At 40.4% G+C, this 17,155-nt stretch overlaps 1 protein-coding gene and 1 non-coding gene across 3 annotated transcripts in view; one reads left to right on the top strand and one right to left on the bottom strand.

Annotated features, from left to right (window-relative positions):
- The window catches only part of LSM4 (LSM4 homolog, U6 small nuclear RNA and mRNA degradation associated), a 426,988-nt gene that overhangs the window by 112,561 nt on the left and 297,272 nt on the right, over positions 1-17,155 (top strand). The window lies entirely within an intron of this gene.
- Positions 1,031-1,103, bottom strand: TRNAF-GAA. The gene has a single exon. It is a non-coding gene; the product is annotated as a tRNA-Phe (tRNA).

Below are 17,155 nucleotides of genomic sequence, written 5' to 3'. Positions count from 1 at the left end.
TCTAACCATCTTACAAAGAATGAGCTGCTCAGCCAAACTGCTACATATTTGACATGGAGCTTCAGTTGTACCTCCTGATCTCATTACCATTAGGGGGTCTACCAGCATCTCTGTTTTGCTCTAACAGATACATTTCTATACTGTTAGAAACAACAATTAAGTTACAGCAGGGGTGCCAGCATGTAAAAGCTTGCCGTGATAAAAATACTTGCCTAACAAGTGCAATAATAAGTTAACTGAAAGACCGCTTGATTATGAACATGAGTTTCAGTCGCAGAAGTACTGATCATACAGAGCCACCAGAGTGCTGAATAAGATATCATTTTTAAACATGGTAATGTTTTCGATTTCCGTTATTTTCTGTTGTAAACATAACATCATAAAAAAAAAGTGGATGTTATTTCCCGAACAGAATGGTAGCTTGAAGGGCCGGCGGTAAGTGACTCTTTCAGAATCTGGTTGTGATAATATGCAAGTACCTTTTTGTTCCACAGTTTTCCAACCATTCTTGTCAGCAATTCTTTTGGTAGTGGTGCTAGTCCAGTCCATTGCTTTCCCCCAGTTAAATGATATTGTTGTTAAATAAGTATTTTGTTGCTGAATCAGTGAGTCAAATATTTTTGTGCCTTCTGGAAAGAAGGTTTTTAGTCTGGCTGGGCATAATAAATGTGTTTTCAGTTGTATCATTTTTAATGCTTTTATTGTGAAGACAATCTTTTCGTTTTGAAACCATAGCTGAGGAGTAATCATTGTCAAATCTGATTACAGCATCTTGGTATTTGCTAGGTGAATTAGCCCATGCAGTTTTTAAGATGAGTTCCTTGTCCTGACTAGAAAAAAAGTCTCATTATTATGGATCTTTGCTGCAGCAAGGTTTTCATAGGTTCATAGGTTAGTACTAAGCTTACTGCCCTTGTGAGCCATTTTAAGCCTAGCCAATTATCCCTTGTGAGACTCAAACCCTGCATCTTGTGTTTGTAAGGCAAACACCTTAACCATTAGGCCACCTTCCCATCCCTAAAGGTTTCTTTGCCAAAACCCGGGATTGAACCAGGGACCTTTCGATCTTCAGTCTAACGCTCTCCCAACTGAGCTATTTCAGCTCATATTTCTGTAATATACGTGGATCTAAGTGCATGCGCAGTGCCATAGGAGAGTGGTTCGGGTAAATTTAGTGTGGAGGGAATCCAGAATGTGAGGAAATTATGTTGTCTGTCTCAGTTTTCTCAGTTAGTCCATAAACCCAGATGTTCCTTCTTGATCTGTTTTCCAAATCATCCAGTTTGTCTAATAAATAAGCATTTTGTTTTATTAAATATTCTGTTTTGTTCTTCCTCCGTGAGTCAAGTTTCCATATCATTTAGTGTTTGTTCCATTGCAGGTATTTGTCCTTTCTGTTGCATATTGATTTCCTGAAGATGTTCCAGTTGTTGAGAACATTTATCCTTAAAGTTATCCACTTTCTTGTTTATTTTGTCAATTTTTAGTGATAAATCCTGGATATTTGTTAATAAGGAATGCCGTTCCTTCTTGAGAGAGGAATCCTCTGAAGAGCTTTTTGCATGACTCATTCTGGACAGCTGAGAGAGAATATCTTGAATTGTTGAAATTGACAGGATTTTTTAATGTGTGTTATTAAAAATTAGTTCAATAGTTGTCCCAAAGTTCTTTCGTAATATCGACTATAAGATTATCCACAAAATATTATTTAAATCATAAAATTCCTGTCAGAAATATTTCTGAGGTAAGAGAGCTAAGAGACTAAGCTGCCACCAAGTCACCCTCTTCCCTACTTCAGGAAATAACTCTACTTAATATTTTGGACAAATACCATTGAGGTAGAACTGCATCTACCTAGGATTAATTTTGAAAATTAAACTGATTACATGTGCAGTAAAGCATATTGGTAATGCAAAAGAATATCCAAGCTGGTACATGAAATAGTTCCCCAAATGTGTTGAGTGCAGAGGCAGAAATTGGGAATTTTAGTGGAACAAGAGGACAGGTACTCATGATAAAGTGGGTTAAATTAAAAAAAAAAAAGAAAAGAAAAAACTCTGCAGATTGAAATAAGGTTAATCAGACTAAGGAAATGAAATAAAAGGGGGAATAAAGCATAATATCAAGATAATTAAAAATGTAATATGAACAAAGTATGAATGTCTAATTTAGAAAAAGAAAATATTATTAGTGTAGCATCATCTGCATGAGTATTAAAGATTGGCTAAAGAGAAAGAGTGAGCTAGGAAGCCAGAAGTAAACAGGCCAGTGATTTCAGTGATGGCAGAGAGTTTTTCCATACACATGCACACATCCGTTCTAAGACAAAAAGTACTAAATAAGAGCGTTTAAAAGTAAGAACTTTTGTCAGTGGTTTCACAGATGGATAAGGCATGTCAAAGTAATTTCTACCATCTGACAAGTTTAAAGGGGCCAAACAAATGTCATTTATATATCCCTCTGTTTTAGTCATCATCATCTTATTTTGGCTGTTCCCGTTGGGGGTTGCCACAGCGGATCATCTGTTTCCATTTCTTCCTGTCCTCTGCTTCATGCTCTTTCACACCAACCACCTGCATGTCCTCTCTCACCACATCCATAAACCTTATCTTAGGCCTTCCTCTTACCTGGCAGCTCCATCCTTACCATCCTTTTCCCAATATACCCAGCATCCCTCCTCAGCACATGTCCAAACCAATGCAATCTCGCCTCTCTTGCTTTGTCTCCAAACTGTCCAACCTGAGCTAACAGTCTAATGTACTGATTCCTAATCCTCTCCATCCTAGTCACACCCAGTGCAAATCTTAACATCTTTAACTCTGCCACATCCAGCTCTCACTCCTGCCGTTTTGTCAATGCCACCGTCTCCAACCCATATAACATAGTTGGTCTCACTACCCTCTTGTAGACCTTCCCTTTCACTCTTACTGGTACCCATCTGTCACAAATCACTCCTGACACTCTTCTCCACCCATTACACCCTGCCTGTACTCTCTCTTCTTTACCTCTCTTCCACACTCACCATTACTCTGAACTGTTGATCCCAAGTACTTAAACTCATCCACCTTTACCAACTGTACTCCCTGCATCCTCACCATTCCTCTACCCTCCCTCTCACTTACACACATATATTCTGTTTTAGCCCTGCTGACCTTCATTCCTCTCCTCTGTAAAGCATATCTCCACCTCTCCAGGGTCTCCTCAACCTGGTCCCTACTCCCACTACATATCGCAATGTCATCTGCAAACATCATAGTCCACGGGGCCTCCTGTCTGATCTCCTCTGTCAACCTGTCCATCACCACTGCAAATAAGAAAGGGCTCAGAGCTGATCCTTGATGTAATCCCACCCTCTACCTTAAACGTATCTGTCACTCCTACCGCAGTCCTCACCAATGTCACACTACCCTTGTACATATCCTGTACCACTCTTTACATACTTCTCTGCCACTCCCGACTTCCTCATACAATACCACAACTCCTCTCTAGGCACCCTGTCGTATGCTTTCTCTAAGTCCACAAAGACACAATGCAACTCCTTCTGACCTTCTCTGTATTTCTCCAACAACACACTCAGAGCAAACATTGTATCTGTAGTGCTCTTTCCTGGCATGAAACCATGCTGCTGATCACTAATCATCACCTCCCTTCTTAACCTAGCTTACACTACTCTTTCCCATAACTTCAAGCTGTGACTGATCAGTTTTATCCCTCTGTAGTTACTGCAGCTCTGTACGTCACCCTTATTCTTAAAGATAGGTACCAAAACACTTTTTCTCCATTCCTCAGGCATGCTCTGACTTTTCAAAATTTCATTAAACAATCTGGTTAAAAATTCCACTGCTATTTCTCCTAAGCATCTGCATGCTTCCACTGGTATGTCATCTGGGCCAACAGCCTTTCCATTCTTCATCCTCTTCATAGCTGTCCTTACTTCCTCCTTGCTAATCTGTTTCACTTCCTGATTCACTATCCCCACATCATCCAACCTTCTCAATCTCTCTCTTTCATCAGCCCTTCAAAGTACTCTTTCCATCTACTCAACACACTCTCCTCACTTGTGAGTACGTTTCCCTCACTATCCTTTATCACCCTTACCTGCTACACATCTTTCCCAGCTCTGTCCCTCTGTCTAGCCAGTCGGTACAGGTCCTTTTATCCCTCTTTAGTGTCCAATCTCTGATACAACTCTCCATATGCTGTATCCTTGGCCTTCGCCACCTCTCTCTCTTTGCAATGCGCCTCATCTCCTTATACTCATGTCTACTTTCTTCATCTCTTTGACAATCCCACTTCTTCTTCAACAGCCTCTTCCTCTGTATACTCTCCTGTACTTCCTCATTCCACCACCAGGTCTCCTTGTCCTCCTTCCTCTGTCCAGATGTCCCACCAAGCTATTTGGTAACTCTTCACTGCCTCCCAGTGCCTGTCTTAACTCTTCCCTGAACTCCACCTTACAATCACCTTTTTTTAACTTCCACCATTTAATCCTTTAAATTTAATATTTCATATCCCTCTGTTTTAGTATAGTAGTAGAAAAAAGGCTATATTAGCTCAGTGTATTTCAGAAACCTCTAGGGATGAGGTTTAAAAACCTTGGTTACAAAAAAAATATATATATATATAAAATACACACAGGCTTACATGCCAATACATGGATGTACAGGTATATGTGTGTGAAGGTTGTACCATACTTAGTTTAACATTAACATTATCTGCAAAATATTGAGCTGACCTACCTTTGTTTATATGGGTTGGTGGTTATGTAAGGATTACAAATTGCAAAGCTTATGGAGATATGTCAAGTGGACTTGCTGCAGTTATGAGGAATTGATGCAGGCAGTAATCGGAGACCAAAGACTTGCAACTAGAGATATGTGTTAAAATGCATAAAGAAATATATGAAAGTGTCTGAAAACCCATTGCCCGAGATGCAGAAACTGTTGGATATATTAGCCAACCCTTAATCTACTGCTTCCTCTATCTTTCAAACATTTAAACAAATTAGTATTTGAGAATCTATGAATTCTCCAGTTTTACTGGTTACCATTGGCCCACAAAATTTCTTTTTACTTACAGCGTCTGTTTAGTGGCAGCTTGACATTTCCTTTAAAATATGCTACAGCCATACTATACAAGGACACTTACATTGCTGCATAGAACTGGTCCATAAAGTCCAAGACTCTTCCCAAATATTATCACTTCTGCAATAATGAGCAGTACACCGTATTTGTTAGGAAAGTATTGTTTCCTTCCTGTAGTATTCCTTCTATTTTTTCCCTTATAAGGTAGCCCCCTACTCAGACCTTTGGAAGTACTCCTTTGGTTGCCATTCTGTGGAAGAGGGCATGCCACTCAGCAGCTCATGATCTGGTCTGTATCTGACCGGGGCTAGGAGGAACTAAAGTTTGTATGAACATACATGCATGTGAAAAAGCATCTGCCAGGATTGGGGAGGGTAAGAAGCTCTGGAAGTCAGGTCTTCTGCAACAGAAGTCCCAAGTGTTGTCAGTTCCTCAATAGTGAGTATAATCAAAGATACACACATATGTAATTATGGTTCCTGTTACAAATGTGTATAATGCTAATCTGAGAGTAGAGTTCTGGGTGAAAAAACAAACCTCCTATCATCACCCTGTCTCTTGCTTTCTCCTTTTTAACTTGGGTTAGAGTTAGAGGAGGAAGCAGTTTAGTATGATACTGAGGTGGAGGGGTTAGCATCAAGTGGAATTTCTATGATGAACTTGCGTAATGCCTGTAGTGTAAATCTTAAATGTTCTTGCGACCACAGCTCTTCTGATAACAGATCAACCTTGTAGTGCATACCTGTAACATTTGATTTGGTAAGAGTAGGTCATCAGTGTCAAGTAGAGGACTAAGGCTTTCCAAGCCTTTAGTCACCCTGTCATCTGAAACTTTCCTAGAATTAGTTCCTACTATTTTTACAAATAATGCTATACAAACTAGCTTCCTTTACAGATATTACTTGCTGTGTGTTGAGCTAGGATCGGAGAAATGTATGCTGGCTACTTTCAACACAAATTTTGTTTGGAATTCAGTTTTTTTTAAAGCAGTTTAGCATTTTTTCAATGCCCCTTTTTAGACCATGACACTTCTTTGATTTCTTTCCCTCACAATTCTTTTTATTTTTTCTTTTCCTCAGACTGTGCTACCATTTTGTTGTTGTTTGAAGAGTTCAGTTATTTGCTGTTGTATACATGATGCATTAGTAATGGAGACCAAGATGTTTAAGACACTGGTGGCTGATAATTCTGGACAAGTTGCTGATTGAGACCTGGAAAAGAGAACAAATGTGGGCCCATATTTTCACCCTATGATAGATGTACCTGATGGCTTTATATGAAGAACATTGTGCTCCTGCTTGTTGTATCTGTAAAGTACAATCACTCCTTCAGTTGTTAAAGGAAAACTCTGGGCTTAAACACAATTTAGCTCAACTGCTAGTTGTCTTCTAACCCTGTAAACTCATCCCCACCATTTTTTACTTAACTTTTCTGCATTGCTTCATAGGAATCCCCAGTAGTGTGCTCTCATTCCCCTCAGCAAAAGTTACATCCTGTGTCTTGGCCAACCTACAATCCGCCCAAGGCTGTCTCATTGCCCTGCACTGTGATACCCTGCATCGGTAGAACACTAAAGTGCTTTCAGCTACACTAGTGTATGTTAGAGCTGTATTTAATCTGTCCTCCAAACTGAAAACTTGTTTCCCCTTTCACTGTACACGTGCACACTACTGGTGCCCCCCCCCCCCCACCACCATTTCTCTCTTCCTATAGTACTCCTAGGTCAATTACTTGAAACTACTTTCTCTTGGAAAGTTTACTAATGTACCCGCAGCCCATACTTGCTTTTCCCTGCAGAAGTATTGGTCCTTTTCACCACTCTGTACTAGATTCGTAGCATAACATTTGTAGTTATTAGGAAAATACTGCACCACACTGACCTGGAATTAACTTAACTTTGTTTTCCTATTTTCTTTTTAGCAGCTGACTTAGTCCAGTTTTTCTGACTCGCAACCTTGCATTACTTTGTGTCTACCCCCCTCCCCCACCTTGAACCTGCACACCTCCTCTCCCACTCCTGCTTAATTACAGAGGTATCAAAAAGCCTGATATAGAAAGGCACCATCTTTTGACTTAGCTTTTCTGCCTTGCTTCATAGGAATCCCCAGTAGTGTGTTCGGGGGGGGGGGGGTAGCTATTTTGTATAAATCCACTCTGGAAGTAGCCAAAACTAGTAACCCAAATGCCTTGTTTACTAACAATGCAGAAATACTCATCACAAAGGTCCAACTCAACAAATGCAAATCTATAAACATTGCATGTATCTATATTCCCCCAGGTAACAACACAAATACCTTGAAGGGTATCCTCCAATGGCTGTCCACTAACTGCCCCCAGGAAACTTGTTATTCTCTGGGATGTTAATATTGACTGGAATACTTCCTCTTCAGACTTCCCCTCCACCCACGTAAGTTTGCATGGCTTCTCCCAGATGATGTCTTCCCCAACCAGAATCAATAAGCGTAACAGAAAGGAAAGTATCCTAGACTGGATATTAATAAACAACCTACCCCAGATATATAAAACAGGCACCCTACCTGAGGACTTCAGTGATCACTTCCTGACCTGTATAATCAGAAAAGAAATGACATCCCTCAACAATCTTCCTTTAAAATCATTAGAAGTTGTAAGAACTTTATTCAGACTAAATTTCAGAATGAACTTAAGTGACTGGTCCAACCTATGGCTACTTCCACTAGATGAAGCGCTCTCATACTTTAACTCTGCATTTCTTGCTATCCTGGATAACCATGCTCCCCCACACATTATCAGAACCAATAACAAAGTAGCACCATGGCTGTCCCATGATACAAGACAAAAAATTATTAGCAGAAACAAAGCATGGACCTCCTGGTAAACCACTAAATCCCCAAAAGACCACCTTGTATATAAACAGCTAAGAAATGATACAAAGAAGTCTATTATGCTAGACAAAAAGTATTGCGACTGTAATCTGCAACAAAAGCACCAAAATCAACCACAGAAATTCTGGTCAGGTATAAACAAACTTCTCCACCCAGGCCAATCCGCTACCCCTGCCCCCTTAACTACCCTCCAACAACCTCCTAAAATTGTTGCTAACACCTTTAACGCTTTCTTTATAGAAACCGTGCAATCCCTAACCAGTAAGCTATCTCTATATACCCAGAGTACCACCAACCCTACACCTGATAAGATTCCCTTTAAGCTTGATCCAGTACCAACATCTTTTAAGTCCCTACTTAAAAAATGAAACCCACCACCCTTTCAGCAGACCTACTACCTGCAGAATATCTCCAAAAAGCCGCTAATGAAATAGCATACCCCATATCAGTTTTAATCAATAGCACTATCCACGAAGCCCACATCTGGAAAATCTCCCACATTGTTCCTCTTCATAAAGGGGGAGATTCCACTGAACTTTCAAATTATAGGCCTATAGCCATTCTGTCTTCCTTGGCTAAAATAATGGAAAAATGTATCCACAAGCAATTTCTTGCCTATCTGAATCAAAACACTCTCCTAGCCCTCTTCCAGCACAGATCCTTGCCATAGTACAACCTCAGCCCTTCTCTCCTTCTCCCATACAATAAATCCAAAACCGTAATGACAACAAGCTCTCCTCAGCCCTCTTCCTTGACCTATCCAAGGCATTTGATATGGTAAATCACCAGCTACTCTTTAAACACATTAAAATCAGTCTCCATAGATAACCTAGCAATTACCTGGTTTCATTCTTACCTAAGTGACAGACAACAAGCTGTACTATGGAAGAACAAGCTGTACTATGGAAGAATAACCTATCGTCCCTTTTACCAGTCACCCTTGGAGTTCCACAGGGGATCTATATTAGGTCCCCTCCTATTCTCCATATTCATTAATGACCTGTACAAAGTCATCCCTGATGCAACTTGTATTCAGTAAGCAAATGACCCAACCCTAATCTGCTCTGCCACCTCCCCCACAGATTTACAATCCTTGTCCCAAATCACTTTCAACAAAGTAGAGAACTGGCTCACTGGTCGCCAATTACTATTAAACCCAAATAAAACCAAACTATTACTCTTCTCCTCCACTCACAAGGTCCCCTCACCACCTCTCACCATAATATCTAACAATGGTACCATAATTTCCCCAGAACCTAGTACTAAACTACTGGGAGTGATCATCGACAACAACCTCAAGTTTGATGCTCACATAGACAAAACTATTAAAACAGTTAATAAAAAATTAGGCTGTTTATACAGGATTAAACCATTCCTAACCCCATCTGCTAGAACTGTTATTTGCCTGTACACATCTGCTATCTAACCTTCTTTATGCCTCACCCATCTTCATAAACCTAAGCAAATCAAACCTTAATAAATTTACTAGGTGCTACAATAACATTGCCAGATTTGCCATAGGATCAGCTTATAGAACCCATTACTGCCTTAACCTTCAGTCGTTAGACTGGCTTGAACTACCCTATAAACTGCAATATAACCAACTAATAATTGTTCACAAAATTCTCTACTAACCAGACAGTACACCCGTACTGAAAAATATTATTACCCCCTACAGTAACCTAAAATCCCTTCTCTCTTCCAAAAAAATTGCTAGTGCAAACTGTTAAAACCAAAAATTCAGCTGGTGAATCACTATTCTCCAACTCTGCCAGTAAAAACTGGAACCTGCTTCCTGCTGAACTCACCACTGACCCCTCCTTATCCCAATTCAAAACATCCCTTAGGAAATATCTAAAAATGCAGTGGCTTTGTCCCTCTACAAACCCTGACTAACACCACTCAAACATATGAGAACCTCACTGCAAGAATAAAACTCTTGACTCTCTTAACTGTTAAAAATTCTGTGCATCACCCACCTACTGGAAAGATTTAAAGTTAACACTACACCATGTATGATGACCACCTTAATATGTGTTGTCCTTTTTCAGATCAAATCTTTAGCTATTTCTTTCTCAGCTACTTGCTTCCAACCTTTGCTGTGTGTATGTGAGAAAAACAAGTACCTGTGTTTACATATCGTTAAACAAATCTCAGTTTTGTGATAACTCAGTGTAACAATTTCACTGTATTTACACTTGTTTTTGTACATTTGGATCTTTTCACCCCGGGCCTCCGCTGAAAATGGACCTGTATCCAGTCGGACTTTCCCGGTTAACAAATGTAAAATAAAATAAATAAAATCTACAGTTACGAGAATGCACAAACACATTTGTTAGTTCTTCATTTCTACCTTTCTACAGTATAGGGCAGGAAAGCCCATCCTCCGTTATTTAGTCTCGCATCCTTTCAGTTGCAAATTGTCTCCACCTTCGTGACGTACCTTCAACACAGTCAAATTAGTAGTTCTCTCTCCTGCAGATCCTCCCACATTGTGGCATAGACATTTTTCTAGGCCAGCCCGTTAGCAGGTACAATAAAGTGCTGCAGAACTTGTTGTGGAACTCTCTTACGTCCACTGTTTCCTTGTGGAGGAAAAACTGCATTGGAACGAGTAATTCCTTCTGCAAAGCTCCCGGACACAGAAATCGGTTGCTACTAGTGTTGGTAAATTTAGTCAGTTATTCATCCTGCATATAAAATTATGCCCCCAATTTCTGCCAGAAAATAGTACTGTTAATTTGGTTCTCCTGTTCATCCATTACTAATCTGCTATCCTATTTTACATAAGTCCGTGGTTTTGTTCTCATCCACCATGCTGCAGTGTCTGTAAGTATAGGGTTGTTTCTGCCTGCATGTGAATGAATGTATGCTTGAAAACAGTATGCATGTTTGAGAGTGCAGAAAAGGCAGTGCTTGCTTATGTGAGAGTGAGTGAGCAATGCAAGAGAGAATGAACAGTGCATGCATGAAAGCAGTACGTGTGTGTGTGTGTGCGTGCGCGTCCGCACAAATGCTGAAGAGACTGTGTGTGATTAGTGTGAGCATGCAGATCGTTTGAGACGCATAATAGGGATATCCATTCAGCCACTGTTTTATACTCTAACCAGCGCTTTCGCTGTTTAGCAAGTGTAAAACCGAAATGCACCAAATTGAAATTACTTAATTGTATGTGTCTGTGTGTGTGTCTGTGTGTGTCTGTGTGTGTGTCTGTGTGTGTGTGTCTGTGTGTGTGTGTGTGTGTGTGTGTGTGTGTGTGTGTGTGTGTGTGTCTGTGTGTGTGTGTCTGTGTGTGTGTGTCTGTGTGTGTGTGTCTGTGTGTGTGTGTCTGTGTGTGTGTGTCTGTCTGTGTGTGTCTGTGTGTGTGTGTCTGTGTGTGTGTGTGTATCTGTGCGTGCGTCTGTCTGTGTGTGTGTGCGTCTGTCTGTGTGTGCGTCTGTCTGTGTGTGTGCGTCTGTCTGTGTGTGTGCGTCTGTCTGTGTGTGTGCGTCTGTCTGTGTGTGTGCGCGTCTGTCTGTGCGGCCATCTGTCTGTGCGTCCGTCTGTCTGTGCGTCTGTCTGTCTGTGCGTCTGTCTGTCTGTCTGTGCGTCTGTCTGTCTGTCTGTGCGTCTGTCTGTCTGTCTGTCTGTCTGTCTGTCTGTCTGTGTGTGTGTCTGTGTGTGTGACTGAATGCTGCGTGTCTGAATGGAAAAGCGTCAGTTTGTGTGTGAGAGTGTCTGCGATTGATCGTATTACTGGCAGCAGCCTCATAATTTCCTGGGTCAAAAGTTACAGAAGTAAGGACGCATGTTTTAGCTGCCTTTATGTGCTCTGTGTCCTCAGTCGTTAGTAGATAGCCTACAAGTGTGTCCAAAAGCTAAATTTTCATCATCGCTGTTTGCTGTGCTACTTCCCATCAACCGACCAATCACTAACCACGACCGGTACCGGGCCGCGGAATCCTTTACTAACGGCCGCACCAAAAGCTTGAACCATTTTTTTCTGTTTTGCTGTGAAAGCATCTAAATTCTGTGTGTGTGTGTGTGTGTGTGTGTGTGTGTGTGTGTGTGTGTGTGTGTGTGTGTGCACGCGTATAGCTGTATTAGTGTTTGTGTCAGCGTGTGTATGTATGTGTGAATGCTGAAAAGGTGGTGTATGCCAGAGAGATAGAAGTGTGCTGCGTGAAAGCTGTGTGTATGTATGTGTGAATGCTGAAAAGGTGGTGTATGCCAGAGAGATAGACAGAAGTGTGCTGTGTGTATGTATGTGTGAATGCTGAAAAGGTGGTGTATGCTAATGTAATATCAAATTATATAGGAAAACTGAACAAACTATCCATTGGTTTGAGCTGTATGTCATTTTACCTATAATCACATAGATATAAAAGTGTTTCCCTGGTACTACATCATTTTTAAAACTTTGAAAGGAACCTCAGAAACCCTGATGTCTTCTTTACTATTAATTGTTGAAGTCCTTTTGCATTTCTTCTTTTTTTATGAATGAAATTTGCTGTATTATGCATATTTTTTTTAAGGAGGAGTCTCCTCTACAACGGAAACCTCAGCACGAGACGCATCAGATCTGGAAAATAACTCCGTTATGACCAAATGAACCTTTACAGAGAGACTTGCAGAATTACTACCAATTATAATTCTATTGGGGGGAAAGGGGGAGGCCCACAAAAAAGCTAAGGAAATTCCCCATCCTCTCTCTATTTTAAGTAATCCTCAGAAAAATCTCTAGGAAGTAATTGTTGTGGTCCACATAGTTTTCTTTTGGTATTCTTTTGTCTTGTTGATATATAATCTGACAAAAGTCACCTATATACTTAGCACTGTCCATCATAATGGTTAGGTCTTCCTAATGAGAAATTTGTACCAGTGTACTTCCACTGAAAGTAGACAGACAGTAGGGATCCATGAAATGTGCAGTGAAATGCCCTTGTGACAGAGATCAGGTTGTGACAGTGAAGCTGAGTGGTTATACCGCTTCTTGCATTTTAGTGTGTAAGTGGAGTAGTATTGGTCTGTTTCATGGTTTTGCCCCAGATGGAAATTAAATCCTTATATACCTACCATGTAATCACACACTTGCTCCGGGGAAATCGTCACGTCTGTATCCAGTTAAGCAAACTGAACTAACAATTATTGCATATGCGCAGAAGACAGTTGATTTAATAGATTACAGGTTACTGTTCCTGTGATAGCAAGCCTTTCACTGAGGCTACAGACGTGGTCAGCACCAGTGTGGGGGTCATGCCAGACTTATTGTGTACTCTGACTGTGCCACAGCTTTTGATATTTTTTTCTCATTATGGAATTGTTAAAACCTTACAATTATTATAAGTTAATCCATGTATTGTAAGGTGGATAAACTCTTAGCTTGATATTAGAACCAAAATGAGTGGTAAGCCTTTTGACTGAGTGAATTTGTGTGGAGGTTCCCCAGGGATTGGTTCTGTTTTAATATTTCTTTCCACATTGACCTTAGAAAATAAAATTAGAAGGTGTTGGAAACTGAAGTGTGCAGGTAATGCTAAACTAGGAATTGTGGTTGCATCCTCTCATAGAACTGCAGAATATTAATCTGGACGGCATTAGTTCTTGGTTTAAAGGAGCGGGTTTAAATTCTTTATTGAAAAATGCCAAGCAGTGGTTATAATGACAGGCTTGAAATTCCTCTGCTAGTAAATAATGAGTAAATTTAGTGTTCTAAGGATTTGGGCGTTATGATAGCTGTCACTATCTTAAAAGAGCAGTTTACAATATATGTACATAACAGGGTTTTGAAGCAAATTAACCTAATTTATGGCCATGTAATGACCATGAGTTGCAGAGATCCACCACTTGTAATACCTTTGTAGAAAACAGTTATGTGCCCCCAGGAATATGATTCACCTTTCTGTGTATACATACTTACTGAAAGTCAAGCTAGTTCTGAAGGTTTGCTAATAAGTTGTTTGTATTGAACGCATTAGAATTTCCTTCTTTTGAAGAAGCTGGATATTTATAGCATTGGATTTTGTCATGCAAGAGGAAAGCTAATTTTAAGGTATATGGGATTTTTATAATGACACTTTTTAACTATATTGGTATTGGAAATCAGGTGACATTAATAACATGCCAATTTAAGCTGTGTTATTCTCCCTTGTTAGGACAGAAAACAGCAGCAGATTTGTAATTTGTCTTATGAGCAAGCTCTGGAGTAAAGTATTGATTGAAATGGGCACTCCCAAATCTCTCTCTTTGTATGATAGAAAATTTGAATATACTGTGTTGGGAGTCTGCATTCGTTGATGGTCCTTGAACCTGACTGCAGGAGTCTCATGATAAATACTTATGGCATGATTTATTGCAGACCCAGTTAGGTGGTACTGACCTGCCTAGGTGGAGGATCTGTACTGCCAGAGCCTGCACCTCCTCTCACTGAGCCCCCCCTTAATGTTTAATTTAACCTTCCAGGCATGATCTAGAACTCAGACTCTTGACTGCAGCATTATAACCTACTACTCCCTAGCTCTTGCTGAGGAATAAACTTTGTATTGGTATTTCCTCCTCCCAGTCAGATTATCACCACTGAGATCAGCCTACAGTGGCTACCTAGCCCGTGTTCTGCTTTTATGGGTGGTGTGTTTTGCAGTATACTGCGGAAGAATAGGGAATTCTCTATCTATTTTTACTTGCGTAGGTTCCTCCTTTAACCTGCACCTTGCTTCATGCCAACCTTTTCGATTTCCTGGGTTCACACGCACACACCTACCTACCTCTCTCATCTAGTATGTCTTGATAGTATCTCCACCCCCCCCCAATCCAGCTTTGTTATAAATAAACAGTTGCAGGCCCTGTTTAGCCTGATGTAATCCATTCACCATACACAGCTCTGGCCTTTGACTGCTGTTTTAGATTGTGTACTGCCAGCCCACCACCTGCCTTTATATGTTGTCTCACACAACAATTTCTAATTTTCCAAACCCTTTCTACTGCTGCTGCATTGTTTGTAATCTGTTTGCTGGGTACTGTATTTGACCATATCTCTTTAAACTGGGGTCTAGGTACTTTTAATTTGTCAGATAATCTTATCTTGCCAGTCCTTTCTTCAGTTGCATTAAGATCTGGTATCAACATCGTTGCCCCCCACCACCACCACCATGTGCAGTGGCAGTTTCAGGAATGAGGAAGTAGGCCTGAGCCGACAACAATTTGGCTAATACCGGGTTCTGGAGGTGCCTCTGCAGCACTCGATCCACATCGGAGAGGCTCCTCGAAGAATGATTCGAAGGGATGGATGAAGTCACAGATTGCAAAATTGGTGAGTTCAAAACTTCGGAAAAACTTGCTCGGTTCAGAGGTCTGTGGAACCGGCGACCGCACCTTCTCAACTAATTTCAGAGCAGAAGACTTTGGCTTTGAAAAAGCTTTTGAAGACTTAGATCCCTTGGAAGATTTTAAAGTCTGGTCAGCCTTATAAAGAGATTCTTGAAAATGAGGTTTCAACAAACCTCTTATCCACTTTCTTTCTCCTTCATTCTAACAAGACCCTGCTGCTGAATGAGTGGCAAATGGAGCTGTTCTCCTGAAGACGGACTGCACCCAGACAATATACACAACTCGCATGTAAATTAGTAATGAACATTATTTGTCCGCAAATACACTGGCTAGGCTAACACCGCACACTAGGTTAACAATTACAGTTGAACAGCTAAAGGGTTAAATAGCTATAACAACAACACTCTAAACCACACACTAAGAAATTAACAGTTAAACAGTTGACAGAATTAAACACTCTAAAGGGATTAGGGAACTAACTAAAAACGGCCAAAGAAAGGCCTAAGAGCAGCTGCTCTATAAACAAATTTTTTCTGAGAGAAAATAAATCAAGAAAATAACCAAGTGTTAGTCTATGGTTAAACTATGAAAAATACACTCTTTCTGTAATATTCTAATAGAAATACACTGAATAAATCTAGAAAAGATGAATATACTGGCCCGTGCTCCACTCTCGACCTCCGATGTGTTGCAGCAGCAAACTAGATCTGGGCTGCAACAGAGAGCATCATGGGATAGGGACTTGGCCTCGAGCTACTCGGAAACCTCAAGCTTGTGAAAGTGGCCGACTTGGAGCCAAGAGTTCGGCTTTGAACCCATTTGTAAGAATGAACGGCGAGATTGAACAACTTAACATCATAAGGCTTTGTCAGTTTTGGTATGTCTGTCAAGAGCTTTTGGTAGGTGGCTCCCTCTTATCCATTTCAAAGAAGTGACATCGTGCATCTGACGGCTATCATGAATTGCATTTTCTTGAACCCACCTTCTGGACCATTTATATTCTGCATGATGAGTAAAAGTGCCCTGACGTCCAGATTTCCTTTGACCCCTCTTTGCCACCTGTATCTAATGTTAGGGAGTATTGTAGCAATTGAGATGTGACATCTGTTCTGCAGACACTTAACATCTGTTTACTTAATTGCATTATTTCTGTTGCAGGAGCTCTTGTGCTATGTACATGTTATACAAGCCTCTGGCTTCGTGATTAATATTCTACTAGTGCTGTTAGGGCCCAGTTGATACATTGCAAGACATTTATTTTCTGCCACAGATGTTTGTCTCACTGAGCTGCATTACTCTTCACTACATGTACTCCACACACTGTCAGTGCTTTTCCCTAAATCCTCATCTCTGAGTGCTCTAAGTGAGCTGGCCCGCTTTCCAGGGTGAAGTAGATCAAAAAGCCAAACAGAAGGGTAAAGAATATCTCACTCTAAGTAACATTTGTGTTGGATGTACACATGCATTCCAGGTATTTTTACAGGAGATGGAAAACCTTTGGTCTGGAAAGCAAAAGCCCATACACCCACTGGGCTTCTTTTGGACCTAATCTCGAAAACATTGGTTATTTACTTACAAGGGTAGAGCATTGATTACAGAATGACTGATAGGGTGGGTTAGGTAAAATCTTCACAAAACAGTATTCACTTATATAGAGGTTAACATAGGTGATAGACTCACAGTCCTCACATATTTTGTAAATGTACATAAGTACTTTTACATGGAAAGTATAGATTGTTAGTATAATACAAGTATATGTGTATTTTTTAAAATAAAATTACAGTATTACATTGAAATAGAATAATAGGCTGATTGGAGGAAATAGTGGATCAGGTATCAAAAATGAAGTTGAGAATATAGCAAGTGAGGGAGGTTTAAAGTAGGTTTAGGTTATGTAAAAGT

The sequence above is a fragment of the Protopterus annectens genome, chromosome 13.part0 (assembly GCF_019279795.1).
Source record: "Protopterus annectens isolate FY-2018-M chromosome 13.part0, PAN1.0, whole genome shotgun sequence".
Classification (NCBI taxonomy): domain Eukaryota; kingdom Metazoa; phylum Chordata; order Ceratodontiformes; family Protopteridae; genus Protopterus; species Protopterus annectens.
This window is presented reverse-complemented; position numbering and strand designations above follow the sequence as displayed.